The sequence below is a fragment of the Benincasa hispida genome, chromosome 12 (assembly GCF_027475165.1).
Source record: "Benincasa hispida cultivar pf3 chromosome 12, pf3_genome.v1.1, whole genome shotgun sequence".
NCBI classification, from domain to species: Eukaryota; Viridiplantae; Streptophyta; class Magnoliopsida; order Cucurbitales; family Cucurbitaceae; genus Benincasa; species Benincasa hispida.
This window is the reverse complement of record NC_143489.1, coordinates 10,124,805-10,145,519: the sequence shown is the minus strand read 5'-3', so window position 1 is coordinate 10,145,519 and position 20,715 is coordinate 10,124,805. Positions and strand designations below refer to the sequence as shown.

At 37.6% G+C, this 20,715-nt stretch overlaps 1 long non-coding RNA gene and 1 other non-coding gene across 2 annotated transcripts; both read left to right on the top strand.

Annotated features, from left to right (window-relative positions):
* Nucleotides 1–8,577: 8,577 nt before the first annotated feature.
* On the top strand, nucleotides 8,578–8,684 carry LOC120068641 (small nucleolar RNA R71). Its single transcript, XR_005479278.1, has one exon. It is a non-coding gene; the product is annotated as a small nucleolar RNA R71 (small nucleolar RNA).
* An 8,967-nt stretch (nucleotides 8,685–17,651) lies between these two features.
* Nucleotides 17,652–20,477, top strand: LOC150031753 (uncharacterized). The gene is made up of 4 exons (XR_016525491.1): nucleotides 17,652–19,772; nucleotides 19,857–19,929; nucleotides 20,022–20,117; nucleotides 20,209–20,477. It is a non-coding gene; the product is annotated as an uncharacterized LOC150031753 (long non-coding RNA).
* The last annotated feature ends 238 nt before the right edge of the window (nucleotides 20,478–20,715 follow it).

Genomic DNA, 20,715 nt, shown 5'->3' with positions numbered 1-20,715 from the left:
ATATTACAAAAATTGTTTCCAACTAGATAAGATATTGCCTAAAAACAATTACAAAAAGTCTCCGGAACCGAAACCTAAAGACCTTTTCTTTTCTAAAAAGGACAGGTAAAACTAGAAACTGCAGTTGATTTGAGATGGTCCTAAAATATGTGCATTATGTATCACTCTGAAGAGAACAGTTGGATACTAAAACAAAAATGACACATTCAAATGCTACTGGTACAAGCCCTAGCCCATAGTACGTCTATCGGAGGTGCAAACCCACGAAGATAAAAGCTGGGTAAAACAAAGAAGGAACCAGAACCAGAATAGCAGTGAGATAATCAAGATTAATATCACATGGATATATAACCAGAAGTCCTTAATAAATTATATTGTCTTCTTATCTTATAATTGTCTTCAGTAATGCAGTATCCCAAGGAGGCAACTAACTCTTTTGAAGTTCAGTAAGGCAGTGAATTATGATCTTGTTCAAATAATAAGTTCCCAGTTACAAATGCATAAACCTATACATAGGAACAAATAACTACCAGTTGAGAAGCGAATAATGTAGCAGGGGAAAAAAATTTGTAGTTGAACAATCATATGGAAAATCTGCATGATTACTGATGCACATTGAAAAAAAAATCATGCTATTTAACTGCAGGAAACTTACTCTTTTTTTTACTCGAAGTCATTTACATCCTATATTTGCAAAGAACCATCCTTCGTGTTCGGTAATTTCAAAATTGTCTCTTCAGTTTAATTTTTAGTTACACTCTCCACAATTCAATGATCCATATCTATGTCTTTTATTATTCTTCGAATCGTGTACAAATCTAGAATGCCAAAAAGATGAACATTAGTTTCAAATACTAGATACTTCCATAAGGCTACTTTCTCATACTGTCATACAACAATTTTCTAATTTTCATCCTACCCCTTGGCTTTAGTTTATCCTGGCACTAAGTTTATGACTTTCAAATGGTTCCAGATGTATTAAGGATTGCAAATGAGAATCCATCCCTTGAAAATTTACAGTATAGTCATAATTTCCAAAAACAACTCTAGACTCGGTGGTGGTATCTAATATCTAGTGGTAGCAACTCTAAGTGTCAACTATAACTAAATAATTGGTTGAAACATCAATATTAGCAAACAATAATTTGTAATTAGATTGGATGTTTTGATATAATCTAAGTATCTACACTTCTATATGAAGAATACTATTATCACTTAGTTCATCCACCATACACTTAGGCTATCTTCAAAGGCTATAAAAAGGCATATTTGTTGTAGTGTTATGAGTTTGTTATCTAAAGTGCTAACTTTTAACTTTTTTAGTTCCTCATACCTCTTCAATATTTATAAGAATTGCATGCATAGAAAGCCATCAACCCGTAGATATTAGAGTTTATAAAATAAGGGAAAAATAATCGCAAGTATAGTAAAATTTAGGGCCAAATATCTGAAAAGACCGAAAAAGACATTCACGGTCTGGCCCATTTTTAAGAGGAGCTCATTTCATGCAATCAATAAATGCCCACAATCATTGATAGCCATTGAAATCGTGCGACTGTTCTTTTTCCCTTCAATTTCGCTCCAAAATTCAGAAGGTACACCTTTTCTCTTCTTCGACTCTTCTTCGATTCTTCGTCTCTTCTTCACTGAAAGCCATCCTTTGAAACCGTCTCACTAATTTAGGGCATCGTTCTTCTTCCGTTGATATAGGTGGTTTCGATTCTTTGGCCATCATCTAATCCTGGCGATTCCTCTTCCAAAATCCTAAAATCAGTGTGAATAGTTCTGATTTCGATTTCAAATGATATTTGTTGATATATCGTTGATAGTTCATTGATTTCCTTCGAATTTGTGCTACATGCATTCTCCATCTTTTTTAGGGGGTTATTAGATATTCATTTTGTATTAAGTCAATTAGTTGGCGAGATGCAGAAAACACTAATTCTTATTCTACCAAACTTTCAATTTTAATCACAATCCATGATTTTATTGCTTCAATTTCAATTTACTTCCGCTCGGTTTGTTTTATTTGATGATTCTTTTCACACTTTAATTGTTTCACAAGTTTTATTCCACATTTTGGTCACTGTGGTAGCTTTTCTTTCTGAACAAAAATTATGTGAAATTCTTTGTACCGTGTTTGGTTGCTAATTTTGTTTGCAAGTAATCACAACTATGTTTTTTTATGTGTGTTGTTCCTATCGATTGTAATAGTAGTATGTTGGTAGTTTGTTGATAGCATGCTATTTTAGGCTTTCTGGTATTTAATATATTGCATGCAAACTGGAAAAACTTGATAGCAACATAGGTGATAGCCTTATACATTGATAGAAACATAAGTGATAATAGCCTTATACATTGATAGCAACATTAGTGATAGCATTTTACATTGCTATCAACGTTGAAGGATATCATTGATAGATCTATCACTGAAATCTACTATGTTTATTTCCTATCTAAAGTTTGTTGATGGGTTTATCTCTGTTTCCTATAGTATGAAGGTAATAAGTATGCTTTCTATACTACAACTTGATATCATTAGTTGGATATCAATAGTGATTCATTGATATCATTAATTTGTTTATTATTTAATTAAAGCTATAATTGGCATTACTTATAGCATCTGTGATTTGTTTTTTTTTTTATTATGCTATAAATTTATATTTTTATAGCTATTATTAGTGATACTCTTTTATTGCTATCATTAGTGGCATCTATCAGTGGTAGTATCACTAAAAGTATATAACATTAGAAGGATATCATTGATACCATCTTTAAGTGATATCCCTAGGATACTATCAATGAAAGATTATGGACCTTGAGCTTCTTAGGCTTTTTTCCAATTGTTGATGTTGATCCTTCTAATAATTCTCTTTCCTTTCTCCATTTAGCAAGTCAACCGCAAAGTTCTTCTCCTAGATTTCTCAAGAATACTTCGTTCAAATCCTATATACCAGAATTTCCTGAAGTCTTATTCAAGTCTCTTCTTAAAATATTTCTAAGACCTAGGGACTGCAAGCTTATCTTTCAAAAGAACTTTACTAAATTCTGGAATATTGCATGATTTATTTTGAAAAGAAAATTTTCTACCGGGGTGTCAAATGATTTTATCCTTGCACAAAAAAATTTCTTCATTGCTATTATATTTTTTTTCTCTGACCTTGCGCTGATCTGAATGCCTTGCCTTCGTTTTGGCTTGCCCCCACATGTGTCATGCAGACATCCAACTACGAGCAATGCACTCTTTCTCAGATTAAACTCATACCGATTTGGCAGTGGAGTTGCAGTCATTGATTTATGCGTTGATCTTGGTGACATACTTTCGTTTTGGCTTGCCCCCATGTGTTTCATGCGAACATCCAACTACGGGTAAGTGCCGTTCACAACTTAACTCTTATCAACATGGGTTTCCCATTGCGTTGACAGTAGAGTTGTTATTCTCAATTTTTTTTTAACATAGCAAGGTCGAAAATAAATACCTCAACCCCAAATTTAAAATGCAGCAATGTCCTCATTGCCAAAAGATTAAAATAAGTCATGAGATTGTCATAGAATGTGTTGTAAGGAAAGTTTGAAAGAAAGCTAGCAAACCCCTAACTTCTAGAAATATTTCATGAGGTGACTATCTTAAGACTAAGTTGACTATAGTATATACGAAAGAAATAGAAGCATATTTTTAATCATTGAAATCATACTTGGCAAAAAGACAACATGCGGTAACCTACTAAATTTATCAATGTCAAATGATTGCGGTGATCAAAGTGGATGCGGTGATAAAACTTTGAAGACTAAAATGCAATGTGATAGCGCAAAATTTAAAATAAAGATAAGGAAGAGTACACCCCCAAATTTTGCATTGTCGCCCACATTGTGTATTGGCGCATCCATCCTTGCGGCGATCTATCTTCTGTGGATTGCGGTGATCGAGTGAGATCATTTACTTCTTCATGTGTCATCTTTGCAAGCATATGCCTTAATCGTTGTAAACAGAAAAAGAGAGGGTCAAAGGATTTAAAACAAAACAACAAGTTTTTCAACTTCACGGGGACTTTCTCTGGCTGGAAATCACCTCCACAATATGCTTTAATTCGTTGTCCATTAACCTTAAATGTTCGGCTGCCATCCTCAGTGATCAGCTCCACCGCACCATGTGGAAATATTTCTTTAATGATGAAGGGACCGGACCATTGTGATTTTAATTTTCTCGGGAAAAGCCACAGTCTTGAATTGAAGAGTAAGACCTTTTGCCCGACTTGGAGGTTTTTAGCGCATATGCGTTTGTCATGCCAGGACATAGTGCACTCTTTATAAATCTTCGCATTCTCATATGCGTTGATCCTCCATTCTTCTAGCTCGACTAGCTGCATTTTTCGCGCATCTCCTACTTTCTTTAAATCAAAATCCAGCTTCTTGACCGCCCACATTGCCTTATACTCCAGCTCCAAAGGCAAATGACACGCCTTGCCAAATACCAACGCATAGGAGGACATACCTATTGGTGTTTTGAATGCAGTCCGGTATGCCCACAACGCATCGTCAAGCTTCGTTGCCCAATCTTTCCGTGAAGGCTTTGCTACCTTCTCAAGTATCAACTTAATTTCACGATTGGACACTTCAGCCTGACCATTCGTTTGTGGATGGTATGTGGTGGCCACTTTGTGGAGGATGTTGTACGTGCGCATCAGCTCTTTGATATTATGATTGACAAAGTGGGATCCTTCATCACTTATGATGGCACGAGGAGTGCAAAAACGAGTGAAAATATTTTTCTTCAGGAACTGAGAGACTACCGTCACATCATTTGTGGTGTATGCTATTGCCTCTACCCACTTGGAGACATAATCGATGGCAAATAAACTGTAATGCTTGCCATGCGAAGGAGGGAATGGTTCCATGAAATCAATCCCCCATACGTCGAATAATTCTAGCTCCAAGATAGTGTTCATTGGCATTGCGTGTTTCCATGAAATGTTGCCCGTGTGTTGGCATCAATCACATTTCATTGCGTAGTCAGCTGCATCCCTAAATAATGTAGGCCAAAAGAATGCACTTTGCAAAACTTTGGCTGCGGTGCGTTGCTCTCCAAAGTGCCCACCATATGGTGAGTCGTGGCATTGTGACAATATGCGTTGTTGAGTAGCATTCGGTACGCATAATCGAATAACTTGGTCTGCACCTCTTTTATACAGATTTGGCTCATCCCAATAATAATGTTTATATTCGTGCTTGAGCCTTTTCTATTGGTGATAGGTGTAATCTTCAGGAAGTTGCTCACAAACCAAATAATTAATGATGTCCGCATACCAAGACAATTCTTCTATGTGGAACAGCTGCTCATTCGGGAATACGACACTCACCTCAGATTCATTGCGGTCAACCTCGGGATTTTCCAGTCTGGACAAGTGATCTGCAACTTGATTCTCTGTCCCCTTCTAATCAATTATTTCGATATCAAATTCTTGGAGGAGGAGAACCCATCTGATCAACCTCAACTTTACGTCCTTCTTTGTCATTAAGTATTTGATCACCGAGTGATTGGTGTGGATGAGTACCTTGGTTCCCAACAGATATGCCCGAAATTTTTCCAATGTAAAAATCACAGCCAGGAGTTCTTTTTCTGTGGTGGTATAATTTATTTGAGTAGGGTTTAAAGTTTTACTTGCATATGCGATGAGATGCAAAATTGTTTTTCTCTTTTGCGCTAAAGCTGCTCCCATTGCATACCCGCTTGCATTGCATATGATTTCAAAAGCAATGTCCAGTCTGGCGCAATCAAGACGAGTGCAGTAATCAGCGCATCTTTCAAGACTCTGAATGCGTTGAGGCAATTGTTGTCAAACTCAAATTTTCTGTCCGCCTCTAACAACACACTCAATGGTTGTGTTATCTTAGAAAAGTCATTGACAAATCATTTATAGAATCCAGCAAGCCCCAAGAAGCTTCGCACAGCCTTCACACTGGTTGGAGGTGGAAGTTTTTCAATTGCTTCAATCTTTACTTTGTCCACCTCCAATCCATCCCTGGAAATCTTATGTCCCAACATTCTGCCCTCCTTAACCATGAAATTACATTTTTCTCAATTGAGCACCAGATTCGTCTCTTCACATCTTTTCATAATCTTTTCCATGTTGGCTAAGTAGACTTCATAAGTGTTCCCATAAACGGAGAAGTCATCCATAAATATTTCTACAGAGTCCTTGAGATAATCTGAAAAGATCGCCATCATGCACCTTTGGAATGTGCTTGGCACATTGCAGAGGCCAAAGGCGTGGTCCAAGAGAAGGAGATGACAATAATAGTGCGGCGAAAAGCAAACGTCCCATATGGATAGGTGAAAGTGGTCTTATCTTGATCTTCAGGAGCTATCATGATTTGATTGTATCCGGCATACCCATCCAAGAAGTAGTAAAAATCATTCCCTGCTAGTCTGTCTAGCATTTGATTGATGAATGGAAGAGGGAAATGATCTTTCTTTGTGGCCGCATTCAACTTGCGGTAGTCCATGCATATACGCCATCTAGTGATGGTCTTTTGCAGTATTAATTCGTTGTTCTCATTTGGGACTACCGTCATTCCGCCCTTCTTTGGCACACATTGCACGGGGCTGACCCATGTACTATCTGCTATAGGATAGATAATGCTCGCATCCAACCATTTGATAATTTCCTTCTTGACGACTTTCTTCATCGCAGGGTTGAGTCTGCGTTGATGTTCAATTATTGCTTTGTGGTCGTCTTCAAGACGAATGAGGTGCATGTAGTACGTAGGGCTAATTCCTCTGATGTCGGCGAGCGTCTGCCAATTGCTCGCACATGTTTTCTGAGAATGCTCATCAACACATTCTTCTGATCTTCGTTGAGCGTAGAGGAGATAATAACTGGCAGCTTTTCATTCTTCCCCAAAAATGCGTACTTTAGATGGGTAGGTAGGGTCTTCAATTCAAGTGTTGGTGGCTCCACTAGGGAAGGTTGCGTTGTTTATCTTTCTTTTGTTGGCTCTACTTCTTGCTTTGCGATCATTTCTTCTTCCTTGTTTTTTTTTGTTGTGATTGCATTGTAGGCAGCAACGGATGTGTTGGCATCCTCTTCTTCACACTCTTCATTAGACTTTTCTTCAATCAAATTCAGGTCATCATCAGAATCTTGCAGGTCTTCTTCATCCGGAAACTTCATGACACGAATTATATTAAAATTGAGCTTCTGTTCCTTGATACTCAAAGTGATTCTCCTTTATACACATCAATTTGAGCATGACCCATTGATATAAAAGGTTATTCCAAAATGATGGGCACATCTTTGTCGGCCTCATAGTCTAAAATGATGAAGTCAGCTGGCAGGATAAATTTGTCAATTGTTATCAGCACATCTTTCACCTTCCTTCTGGATGAACCAGAGATCTGTCGGCCAGTTGGAGAGTCACTGATGTGGGCACAAGTTGCCCCATATTTAATTGTCTAAAAATTGACAGAGGCATCAAATTTATGTTGGCTCCCAAGTCACACAGGGCTTGCCCAATAGAAAGTCCTCCTATAGAGCAAGTAATGGTAAAGCTCCCAGAATCGCTCATCTTCGGTGGGATAATTGATTTTAAACTTTGCGTTAATGCCATCGTGGAAAATTTTCCAGCTCCCCTCTTCTTAGTTACCATATCCTTCAGAAACATGGCATATGCAAGCATTTCCTCAATCGCTTCACTAAAAGGAATATTAACATGTAATTGCTTTAACATAGATAAGAAGCATTGGTACTGTACCTCTTCGTTTTTCTTCTTCCTTAGTCTCTGAGAGAAAGGTGGTAACTAAACTTTCACGGTTCCCGTTTCATTTGGCTTCAAAGTCAATGCAACCTCAGGTTCTACTGCTTCATTTTCTCTTTCTTCTTCTTACGTTACCGCAATCTCAGGTTCAGCTGCAATGGAAGATGTTTTACTAAGCTCCTTCTTTTCTCCCTCCATAGTTTTCCCACTGCGTAATGTCACAACCTGACATTTCTCTTTACCTGATCCCCTCGGGTTGCGTGGAAGTTCAGTTGAACTTGGCAGTGCCCCTTGCGATCTACTTTTCAGCTCACTTGCAATTTGTCCCATTTGCAATTCGAGGTTGCGGATGGACGTAGCCTGACTTTGAAGCACTGTCTTGTTTTTCTCTATGTATTGCTTCAATAAGCTCTCCAGAGAAGAGGATTGCGGTGGTTGTTGGAGCTACTTGCTTGGTTGCTCTATTGATCGTTGTTGCGTTGATAGAATCCTGGTGGCCCTTCTTTTTGCGCCATAGGTTGGAAATTTTGTTGTTGATTCTTCCAAGCAAAATTGGGGTGGTTTCTCCACCCGGGTTGTAAGTGGTTGAAAAGGGATTATTCTTTACAAAGTATACAGATTGTGGATTTTGCGGGCAATCTTCCATCGCATGCCCATCACCGCAAGTCGCACACCTTGCGGTGTTTTGTCTGATTGTGTTGGGCTGTTGATCGCCATTCCTTGGATCAAGTTCATCATTTTGGTCATTTGGTTTTGTAATGAAACAATAGCGAAGTAGGATTCAAACCATCATAGAAAATCCTCATTTGAAGGCAGTCTGGTAACCCATTATGTGGACAATTCCGGACCAACCTTTTAAACCTCGCCCAAGCATCACTGAGTGATTCGTCCATGTCTTGTTCAAAATTAGTAATAAGCTTCCTTCGTCTTGCATTCTCGATAGGTGGAAAATACTTCTTCATAAACTTCTCCACTACCTACTCCCAGGAAGTGATCTCTTCTGGTTCGAGCGAATATGCCCATTTCCTAGCCTGATCACAGAGAGAAAATGGGAACAACGTTAGTCGAACTTCTTCATCAGAGATGTTCGGGAACACAAAAGTGTTGCAGATTTCAATAAAACTTCGGAGGTAAGCATGCGGGTCCTCGCCACGCCTTCCCCCAAATGGACCTGCATTTTGGATCATCTGCAGCATCACCGGTTTCATTTCGAATCTGCTTTCGTCGAGGGCAGGCCTTATGATTCCCAGAGAGAAATCATAGAGGTTTGGCAATGCATAGTCCCTAATGGCTCTATTGCGATCGTTTGCCAACAGAATTGGATTCGCCATGACATTATTATCATTTGGTGCTCCATTTCCAGGCTGCTCTGCCATCTCTTCTTTGTCGGATTGTGGTTGCTGTTGGCAGTCTCTCAATCTCCTTATGAAGTGGAAATATGGATGCTATGCGTTGATGGAATTGCATTGTGCACTCAAGTTTCCCCAGCGGAATTCAAGTGTAAATTCCTCTAAGTTTCCTAGTAAGTCCAGGGTCAAACACAGGGACTTGTGAAAATAGATTGCGTTGGTAATTTTTATAAAGACTTTGTGGTAACCGGGTAAATAAATAAGGTGTTGCATTTGTTGTTTGCGTCGATGAAAAAGAAATAAATAAAGATGGTGGATTTGAGAAAAGACAGTTGCATTGATAGATGCAATGAGCATGCGATGAACGGGTTGAGAAGATCTTTAGCTAGCGTTTCTCAGGAATGCGTCCTTCAGAAAAGGGGTTCACTAGTTCACCATTCTTTAGTTCGAAGTTTCATACGTCCTTGTTCATAGTTTTCTTTCATTTTAAGGCAAACGCAAGAGAGGAGGTTGTGTCGACAGATCATTCCAGTAATCTTGGGAGATCGTCGAAAGCTTCAAGGACAAAGAGAGGGTCGACGCCTGCGGAAACGAGAAGATCTTTAAAACCGAATAGATATTACAGTGTAAAAGCCTCGGTCAGCAAGGAATTGCTACCAGGCTCTCTACCTTTAACTTCCATTGTTATTTTGTACTCCACTCATTTATCGAAATGGAATTTATTTCTCTATATCTGTTCACTCTCTGTTATTTATGCATGAGTAGCTAAATCAGTTGAATGGGTTAAGAAGCATTTAGCTAGCAAAACTAGGGAATCTTCATTTTATGCGATTATCTTGTATTATGTATGCTTCATCTGTCCATTAGAGATACTCGGGAGGATAGTCTAAGGATAGAATCTAGGCTTGGAAAGGTCAGGTTAGAATCTAGGCTCAGGAGAGTCAGATTAGATCATATAAACAAGAGATAGGAGCTTAGGAATAAACACTATTTGTTATCAACGCATCGCATGCACCTTAGAGATAGGATATGATTATATGCGGTCACCTTCTTTTATGCATTTTGCATCATCGCATAGGACAAGAGTAGAGACTTAAAGATAAGCTCTATGGATACTTTTGCATTCAACACATGCGTCCTAGACTTAGGAGCATCGCATTTGCATTGGAAATTGACTTGTTGTGCATGGTGGTAGCATGATCGTATAGTTTGACACATACTTAGTTCATCTATCACACAACTGACTTTTCTCAAATCCACCGCATTAGTTTAATTTATTTTTCATCAATGAAATCAACAACAAACCAACAATTTATTTAATTGGCCACCGCAAAGTTTTCATAAAAATTACCAACGCAACCTGTTTTCACAAGTCCCTGTGTTCGACCCTGGACTTACCAGAAAACTCAGTGGAATTTACACTTGGATTCTGCTGAGGAAACTTGAATGCACAATGCAATTTCACCATTGCATATGTAACGACCTGACCCCCTAGGACTTAGGTTAGATCATTACTAAAATAAATGCATGCATAAAATTTAAAACGACGCTCAATTATGTTGAAATAAATGTTAATTAAACAAGAGAAGTTCAAAAGAAATTTATTAAATGCAATTGTTAAAACAATAATAGGGTACCCATAATACGTAAAGACTATTAAAAGTATATAAAAGAAATAATCCGTAATAATAAGTTTAAGACAGTAAAACTAAACATTAAGGAAAAAAATAAGGACTCTAAAGGTCATGATGCAGAAGTGTAAAAACTAGTCCCAGTGGCACAATCACGAATTTCGCTGCGCCATCGCTGGTGCATCTCTACCCTTACCTGAAACATCAACATAAGAAAGAATGAGCATGAAATACCTAGTAAGTAATCCCACCACTGGGGTCAGGCTAGGCATATGTGTTCTTTAGTTACCCACCTACGACACATAAACAAATGGAATAAACGAGAGACTGAGCCCTATCCTATTATAGTTAAGTATGCCCACAAAACTGGTGAACCATGAAAGGAACACAAAACTGGTGAATCCCGAAGGAAGCACAAACTGGTGAATCCCGAAGGAAACAAAAACTGGTGAGCGTCTAACTAATCAATGAGGATAGTCACACAGTCTCAATGTTCTAAGAATCAACATTGTACAATTCTAGAACATACAGGAAAACCCTTGATACCATGGCTCCATCACATACACATGATTATTGACAACATATCATACTACATTCATGTATACCTTACATCATAATCCCACAGCATGCAAGTATGCCTCAACACTAGTAGATCAGATATCAACATATGAAAACACATACCATCATATACTAACGATCAAGTGCCTAGGTGTATCTTTAAACAAAACAGAACCCGTGCCAGAACATACTTGATTCAGGTCATACTATCAGTCAACATGCTAATATTTACCATAACATACACTTATCATGCGAGCATATAAATAAAACTTGGCCCGTGGGCAGTTCCAATGGTAAGATTACTTACCTTAATCGAAATTCCACAGATAAACTCCGATAACGAAACGATGACCGCGATTTGAAGAAACGACCCTACCATACGAATACAACCATAAAATTTCAGTCCAATAATAATTGCCACACCTCAGATTCAAAACCACAACACCCCAAAAACTTACCCAAGGAACTTGATTTTCCAACAGATTTTAACTCCCAATGGAGGACAGCTTGGAACCTTAAAGATACAAGGGTTAAGTCAACTTAATTCAGTAATCAAAGCGTGCCCACAAACCAACAATAAGGACCATAACTCTTACCAAAACTCTTGTCGAATGATCGTGAATCCGCTGGACAGTTGCTGCTATAATTTCCCAAGCTAAAATCTAAAATCAAGATAATGCGACTAATTTAATCTTTAATCCAACTTAGTGGGCATCCAAAATCTTTCAAGAAACCTAACCACAAAATAGATCTTACCAAAATCTAAGAGTCCGACGAAGACCACACAACAGAAGATAGGCAGCGCGGCGATAGACGATGGAGGAACCGACTAGAGGCGACAGCGGCTCAAGCTGATGGGAGGCAGCGACGGAGTACGATAGTTAGAGGTTAGAGCGGCGGCGGCGATTCAGACCGACTGGGCAAGATCCAGTGGTGCAACCGGCGGCACGCAGGTCCGGTGGCTTGTGCGGTGAAGGGAGAAAGTGAGGGAGCTGTGATGGTCGACGACAGGTTTGGCTCGAGTGGTGGGCAACGGCACGTCTGCCGGATTTGGTGAGGAGGGTTCGCCTACTGGATTTGGGGAGGAGGGTGCGCCTGCCGGATCTGAAGAGGAGGATGAGTCTGGGTTGTGAGGAGCGGGCGCTCGAGCGAGAGAGACACATGAAGGAGATTGGGGGGGTGCCCTTTTTATTTTTATTTTTTTTAAAAAAAACTAATAATAATAATAATAATAAAGGAAAATAGTATAACTCTAATTAAATCATTTCCTTAACCCACTTTATACTATTTAATTCCTTTCCTTTTTCCAAAAATAATTAATTCCTGCCATAACTTTTCAAATTGAATTTGAAAATCGAATAATTTTTTAGTAATTTCCATGACAACACTTAAATCCTCGCACTTATACTTTAAATTAAAAATTCCAAACATGCCCTTCAACTAAGGACAATTACTGAAAAAGGAAAAGTTTTACATTATTAATAAATAAATAAAAAGGTGTGGGATGTTACAGCATATCACTCACATTTCCACTTCATAAAATCGAGCTCCAAACGGACACCACAATAGTTCTTCACACTCTTCTCTTTGGCAAAAACGCACTATTTAGGTCTGAAAATTAGGGATTAGGGTTTAGAGTTTAGGGTATAGGATTTAGGGACTAGGGTTTAGAGTTTAGGGTATAGGATTTAGGGTTTAAGATTTAGGGTTTAGGATTTACAATTTAGGGTTTACAGTTTAGAGACTCCCAAATATCTAGAGGATGAGAAATTTGGAATAAAATCCTTGTCAAAATTAGTAGATTTTTAAAATATGGAAAGCCAGCATTGCTACACTCAAACACAACATAACTATGCTCGTTTGATTTTGCTACAGTGTGACGCTACGCTTCTTGTAGTAGCTATGTTGTCTCCTCAAGCATGGCTATTGCATTGCAGCGTAAAGGGTTGAGCGTCGCTACTCCAACAGACGTTCCCTCAGATGCGCATGATCACACTCCGTCATGCGTCATAGCGTTGAAAACTACCAACATTGCTATGCTCCAATTAGCATAACTACTACCTTATACCCTGCCCTTTAACTTCCTTGGCATTTTTCCTCTCTTTTCTTCACTTCCTTTGGTCCACTGGTCGGTTTTGATTTCATTAAACCTAGTTTGATCATTTTTGGCTTATTTTGAGTATAATTCACTTCTCAATCATAAATTTTAGAAATCACTAGCAAACACGTCAAATTTGATAAAAACACATTAAAAACCATCCTTAATCTAAGGCAAATAATGCACATTTTGTGTACATATCAATTATCTTGAACCTCCCATAGAAGATACCTTAGTAGAACCCTAGAAATCTGAATGAACATAATCTAAAATACCATTGATAGTATGCTTCCTTTTCCCAAACTTCACTCTAGTAGACTTTCCCATTATGCAATGTTCACAAAATGGGAGCTCAATGTCTTTCACATCTCCAAGTAAGCCTTGTTGTGAAATAGCTTGTAGACCTCTTTCACTCACATGAGCTAGCCTTTTATGCCACAACATAGACGTACCAGCCTTTTACCAGTTGCAATAACAACACTACCTGAAACTGCAATACCCTCCAACACATATAAGACATTCCTCAAGGTTCCTTTTAGTTTAACTAAAGAATCCTTGGTAACCTTCAGAAATCCCTTCTCAGGTTTATAAGAATAACCCGTAGTATCTAGTTCTCTAAGAGAAATTAGAATTTGTTGAGTTATGGAACATATCTTAAATCTGTAAGCATTTGATCAGCCCATCATGTGTTGTTGTTCGAACTGATCCAATTCCTTTTACATTATATGTACCATTATCACCAAGCAAATCTTTTTTTCCCATCATTTTTTTGAAAGTCGATCATAAAAGATCTTGATTGTAAGTCATGTGATACGTGCATCCTGAATCCGTTTGATAGCACTGAAAATGTGTTAGCTTGCTCCACTTAATTTAGGATTGTTCTTGGATTATTCAAGTTTTTTTGGCTATTTTCTAGGCTTCGAGCACCTAAGGGGTAGAACAGGGCGTTAGTGATGAAATGGAGCTAAAATAGGACAAAATAGAGCTTAATTGCATCAATTGGGAAAAAGACGGCCAAAATGACAAGTTTTGCCCACGATGATGTGTAGGCAATATTCGTGAAAAGCGCATAGTGCCACGATGCTGCCTTAGAGCACAACGATGCTGCGCCGATTTTATAAATACTAATTTTAACCATATAGTTAGATACTCTCTGTGATTGGAAGTCGATCTCTCTCTATTCTTTTCTTCTTTCTGTCTAGTACATGCATCAAAACTCACCATATTGATCAGCATGTTGATTATGGGCTAAGGTAATCGTTTTCTAGCTTAGGTATTGAGTAGATTTCCCTGTTTTTGGTACTCTTTGCTGGGATTGGTGTCCTAAATCTCATGGTTCTCATAGTTTGTACACTTGTATAAACAATTTTTTATTAATAAAATTAGAGTTATTTTATTTGTGCATTAACTTAATCTAATAAACTAAAAGCCAAGGCTTATGTAACTTAAACATGTATGTGTGGATCAAGTTTAAGTAATAACCTAAATGGTTTGTAGTATATGGATAAGGTTGGGTGCCTTATCCTAATGACACTATCGATACGAGCTACTTTGTAATTGTTACAATAGTTGTAAAGTGTTACAAATGATTTGATCCTAATCATTCATGTGGAGACATGTGAGTAGAAGTATCCTATACAAAAAGTTTGTATAAGACCAAACCGCGAAATGATTTAGTCTCTCTTTTTAATTTCGTTTCTTAAAGAGGTTAACATTTCACTAGGATTACCATAAGTGACTTGACCTTAATTCTGAGTGAGTTGGGAACTTCTCTCTATGAGAGCAACCCTTCGATTTGTATTGGTAAGAGTGGCCAGATTCATCGACTCGAAAAGCCTACCATTTTGGGGATTAGTCAAAGTAGGGAGTTGGGAACAAAACTACACAAGATAAAATTCACTCTTTCCTCTCTTGAAGGTAAGTAAATGAATTGCTCCTTTAAGGACTGATTTCCGTTCTTGAACAATGAGGCACCTTAGCTTCTCACTAGCCAGAGAAAGGTTTAGTTTATAGTTGGACTAAAACTAATTGTTCATTAGAGGGGTCGATGGTATAAAATAAGTTAGATGTAATTAAAGGGATAAAATGGTAATTTGACCCAACTGTAGTTTCAAGCAATTCGTGAAGGGTCAACTTACTGTTGATTGGTTATATCCATGGACACGAAAAAATATCTATAGTGTAAAGAATGCAGCTGTCGGTCTTTAGTGAAGTAACCGACAGTTAATGAATGTTGATTAATTTAATTAAAAAGTTTAATTAATTAATTTCACATCATTGAAGCTTCTAATCTGTAGGTCCATGACGTCCTCTTGCTAGCTCACTAAGGATAAAACAAGAGATAAATGATTTTGGAATAATTTGAATTCTTCAAATTATTTAAGGAAAATTTTACTCGACAACCAAAATCCTGTGGACGCGGTATGCGATGTATGTTCCAAAGATATGTGTTGATAGTCATGCGTCGATTGTCATGCGTTGGACTGATAATGCGTTAATGAATGTATGTGATGACCATGCGTCCTGCCACAAGTTTTCTTGTGCTCATGCCAAGTATAACGTGAATGCAAGTTTCTCGGGTAATCCGAGATCGAACACAGGGACTTGTAGTGGCATTAACGCAAAGTTCAAAATCCATAATTCCACCAAAAATGAGCGATCCTGGGAGTTTTACCATTCCTTCCTCCATAGGAAGACTGTACATTGGGCAAGTGATAACGGGCAGAAATGCACGTTATCATAGTGCTAAGTTCTTAGACAATGTTGGATTGCATTGATGAAATATGTTAAATTGTGTCCAATAAGCATAAATTCTATAATATTGCGGTTGCATACATCCAACGCATTAGAGCAGTTGATTTTTATATTTTTGTGCAGAATATGTGTTAATGCAATGCAAAGATTGCAATCATAGGAATTCATTGGTCGAGCGCAACTTCACTGCAAGGCTTTGCGTTGATCGTGCTCACACACATTCGCCCGAGAAGGATCGTCGTAACTTGGTCAGCGCAACATGGTGGCCGCATTTGGGTGAAAGGATAATTAAGAGTGATGGGACAAAAAGCTGATGACAGATGTTGATAACTTGTAGAAATTCAAGTTATTAATACAACTTTATTTGTTACAACCATGCACATCAAGTCATTTTCTAATGTAAATGCGATGCTCCTAAGTCTAGGACGCATGTGTTGAATGCAAAAGTGTCCATAGAGCTTATCCCTAAGTCTCTACTCTTGTCCTATGCGATGATGCAAAATGCATGAAAGCAAGGTGACCGCATACAATCATATCCTATCTCTAGGATGCATGCGATGCGTCGATAACAAATAGTACCATTCCTAAGTGCCTATCTCTCGTTTATGCATTCTAATTTGGCTTTTCCGAGTCTAGATTCTAACCTGACCTTCTCAAGTCTAGATCTTGTCCTTAAACTACCCTCCCGAGTATCTCTAATGGACGAATGAAGGATACATAAACAAGATAATCACAAAGAATGAAGATTCCCTAGTTGTGCTAGCTAAATGCTTCTCAACCCATTCAACTAATTTAGCTACTCATGCATGAATAACAGAGAGTGAACAGATATAGAGAAAAAAAATCCATTCTTATAAATGAGTTGAATACAAAATGTCAATGGAAGTTAAAGGTAGAGAGCCTGGTAGCAATTCCTTGCTGACCGAGGATTTTTATACTGAAATCTCTATTTTGATCTAAAGATGATCCCGCTTCCACAGGCGTCGGCCCTCTCTCTGTCCTTGGAGCTTCCGACACTCTCCTAAGCTTACTGGAACAATCTAACGGCACAACTTTCTCCCTCGCGTCCGCCTTAAAATGAAAGAAAACTAAGAACAAAGACATGCAAACTGATCAACTGGTTAACCCCTTCTCTGAAGAATTCCCTTGGTATTTATAGAACATCCATGTTGAAAGGCGACTTCTCTCTCCTGGTTGTATAAATGGGACAACTTTAATTCCTGACTGATGTGCCAAATAATTGTCATCGATAAAGCTGAATTACTTTGTGATCGTTATCGGCTGTCAACTTAATTTGGATTCGACTGTCATCAGCTTTCTGCCCCATCGCTCTTAATTATCCTTTCACCCGGATGCACCCACCATGTTGCGCCGACCAAGTTGCGGCGATCCTTCTCGAGCGAATGTTTGCGAGCACGATCAACGCAAAGCTTTGCGGTGAAGTTGCGATCGACCAATGATTTCCTATGATTGCAATCTCGCAATGCGTTAACACATATTCTGCCCAAAAATACAAAGATCAACTGTTCTAATGCGTTAAACGCATGCGACTGCAATATTATAGAATTTATGCTTAATGGACGCAATTTAACATATTTCATCAACGTAATCCAAGATTGTTTAAGAACTTAGCACTATGATAACGTGCATTTTTTCCCATTATCAACTTCTTAGGCATGAAAATGAAAAGGGTGCCCATCCAACTCATATCACATCTGATTAGAAGGCATTGCACGACTAAAAAATAAAACATCTCGACCTTTAATATAGAAGGACACATTTTAGAATTTGGCCTAAAAGAATTTTGTTTAATGTCAAGTTTGAATTGTGATGACTACCCTATAAATGGTTTTTATAGTGAAAAAGAATCGATGGACAACACATTTAGGAACTTCTTCTTCATGACAAATATGAAAATTGTAAGGATAGAGCTTTAACCTATCTTTAATTTGTTACATTCATGATGCCAATATACCCATTGATTTAAAAGTCATTCTTGCCAACTTGTATTTTTTCAAGAACATCCTAGTTCCTTGAAGCATCTAAAGATGTTGGATGATGAAAAAAAATTTAGACCTTATCCATGGGGGAGGGTGCCTTTTGAACTTCTATAGAACTTTTTAAGAAGGGTGTTCTCATCAAACCATCTTCAATTTTCCTCCAAGGATTTCCACTTGGCTTGGTTTATTGGGCTTTTGAGGTGATACCAAGAGTACCCAACCCTACTATTGGATTTTCAAGAAGAATAAAAAGTGATGGGCCAAGAATTACTCGATGGGAATCTCAAGAACCTAATGTTGGCAACACATCATTCAGAGCCACTGGTGTAAGTCTTTTGTCATTGTTATTTCCTTTATTTATTTATTATTAGCATTCTATTACTACTACAAAATCTACATTACTTGACATTTATAGTTTTTAATTACTTGACGTTTCTGTGGAAAAAAAGTCAAGTATATGATTTTGGACAAAAAAATGTCAAATAAAAGGGTTAAAAAAGCGGAGATTGACTGAATATTTCAGATATTTTCACGCGAACCTTTACTTGAAACGATTTTCGTGTCAAGTAATATAAGGTCTTACGTGACACGTTTCACGTGTCAAATATAAGAAGCTCTTACTTGACATTTTTTTCGTATCAAGTAAAATATAAAAAAAATTACCTAATAATATTTTTTTTCTTACTTTAATGGAAAGCCCTAAATTTATAATTTCATTTTCTCCATTTCTCTCCTACCCCAAACCCTTGGTCGTCCGCATTTCTCTAGTTTCTATCGCCTGCATTTCTCTAGTCCATCAGTGTTGCCGTCCATGGTCGTCTGCTGCCGCTGAGATCCACTGGCGGTGGTGTCGTCCGGTGGGTCGTCCGCTGTTGCTGAGATCCGTTGTCGGTGGTGTCGGCTGGTCGGTCGTCTACTCTCACTAAGATCTGTTGCCGGTGGTGTTGTTTTCTGCCGCTGAGGTCCACTGCCGGTGGTGTCGTCTGGTGGGTCGTCCGCTACCGGTGGTGTTGTCCGATGCAAGAAGATGTGATAGAGTTTTGTAGCATGCAAAAAGTGAAGACTTTATCCATGGTGGCTTATATCGCATAAGTAAATGTTATTTGTTTATGATATATTATCACTTTATTAATTAGTAGTAAGTTAATATATTCGATCTATTATCGTAGGTACCTACACTAGTTCATTGTTGATTCAAATAAAGGGTCAAAGTATATTTTTGTAGATCCATCTCTTATATCCATAGGACAAAATACTTGAGAAGTTAGAGCTCAGAACCTAAGTGGTAGATTAATGGCTTCTGAACACGGTCAATTAGTTATTGATCCTTATATTCCCAGGTAAGTATAATTAGTTTTACTCATGTTCAGAACCATATACTCATGTTCTACCTTTTCCTGTTGTGTTTCAATGTAAAATTGTGTTGGGATCATTGTACTTGAAAGCTTTTTGTACTCTGTTCTACCTTAATGTAATGAGCTACCTTCATGTTCCATACTAATTAGTTATGTATTTTATTTAGTGATCATTAGTCGTTAATTGTTATCAATGCGTATGATGATGTGGTGTACTATCTTGACTCATTGAGAACAAGTTCACGAGAAGATATCAAATACATAACAAATATGTAAGCTAACTTTGCTTGAGTTTTTTTTTTGGTGTAAAGTTTATTTCATTATGAATATTATACTATATTCTTTGACAAATGTAGGGCAATGACCATTTTCCAGTCTCAAAAAAATTTGCAAAGGACTCGAAAAAACACATTTTGGAAAACAGTAAAGGTAAATATAAGAGCATTGAAAAAATTAATAGAATGATGTTTATTTAATGCATCTGTATGATATGTGTATTAATTATTGGCTTTGTATAGTAGTGTCCTTTTCAAGTGGGAACTGTCGAATATGGGTATTATGTTATGAGATATATGCGAGAAATTGTGACTAAAGAGAAGAATATTATAACAGATGTGGTATGTCTTTAAACTACTTATATATATTGTAACATTATAGATAATGTAAATAGTAAATAAATATGTATATCTCACTTTCTATGTTTTATAGATTGATACGAAGAGCTCGTACTCGCAACTTGAATTGGAGGAAGTACGCGTGAAATGGGCTAAATATTTAGGTCGCTATATCTGATGGACTTCCTATAAATTGTGTATGTGGCTACATGGGAATGCCCAAAACGTTTTTTGTGTAACTGTTTTGTTCAACCATTATAGGTTATATACTTCAAAGAAATGTGTGGTGGAGGATAGAATTTTAGTCTTGTGATTTTTGGAATACATAGAACATATAGTTTTGTCTTACAATTGTGGAATTATCATATATTGGGGTGGGTTGATAGAGTAATATAAATTTTTGGAATTATCGTACTGTTGCACAATTCGTTTTGTAAATTTTGGAACCGTTCATGTAGACATAAGTAATAGAAGAATGGAATTGTTAATTTTAGTATTCTCAATTGTTACGTTGGATGTATTGGGTTGATATGCAGACTTGAAATATATGTGCAATTATTTAGTTGATGGAATTTTCTTACTGGAACAAATGTAATGCAGG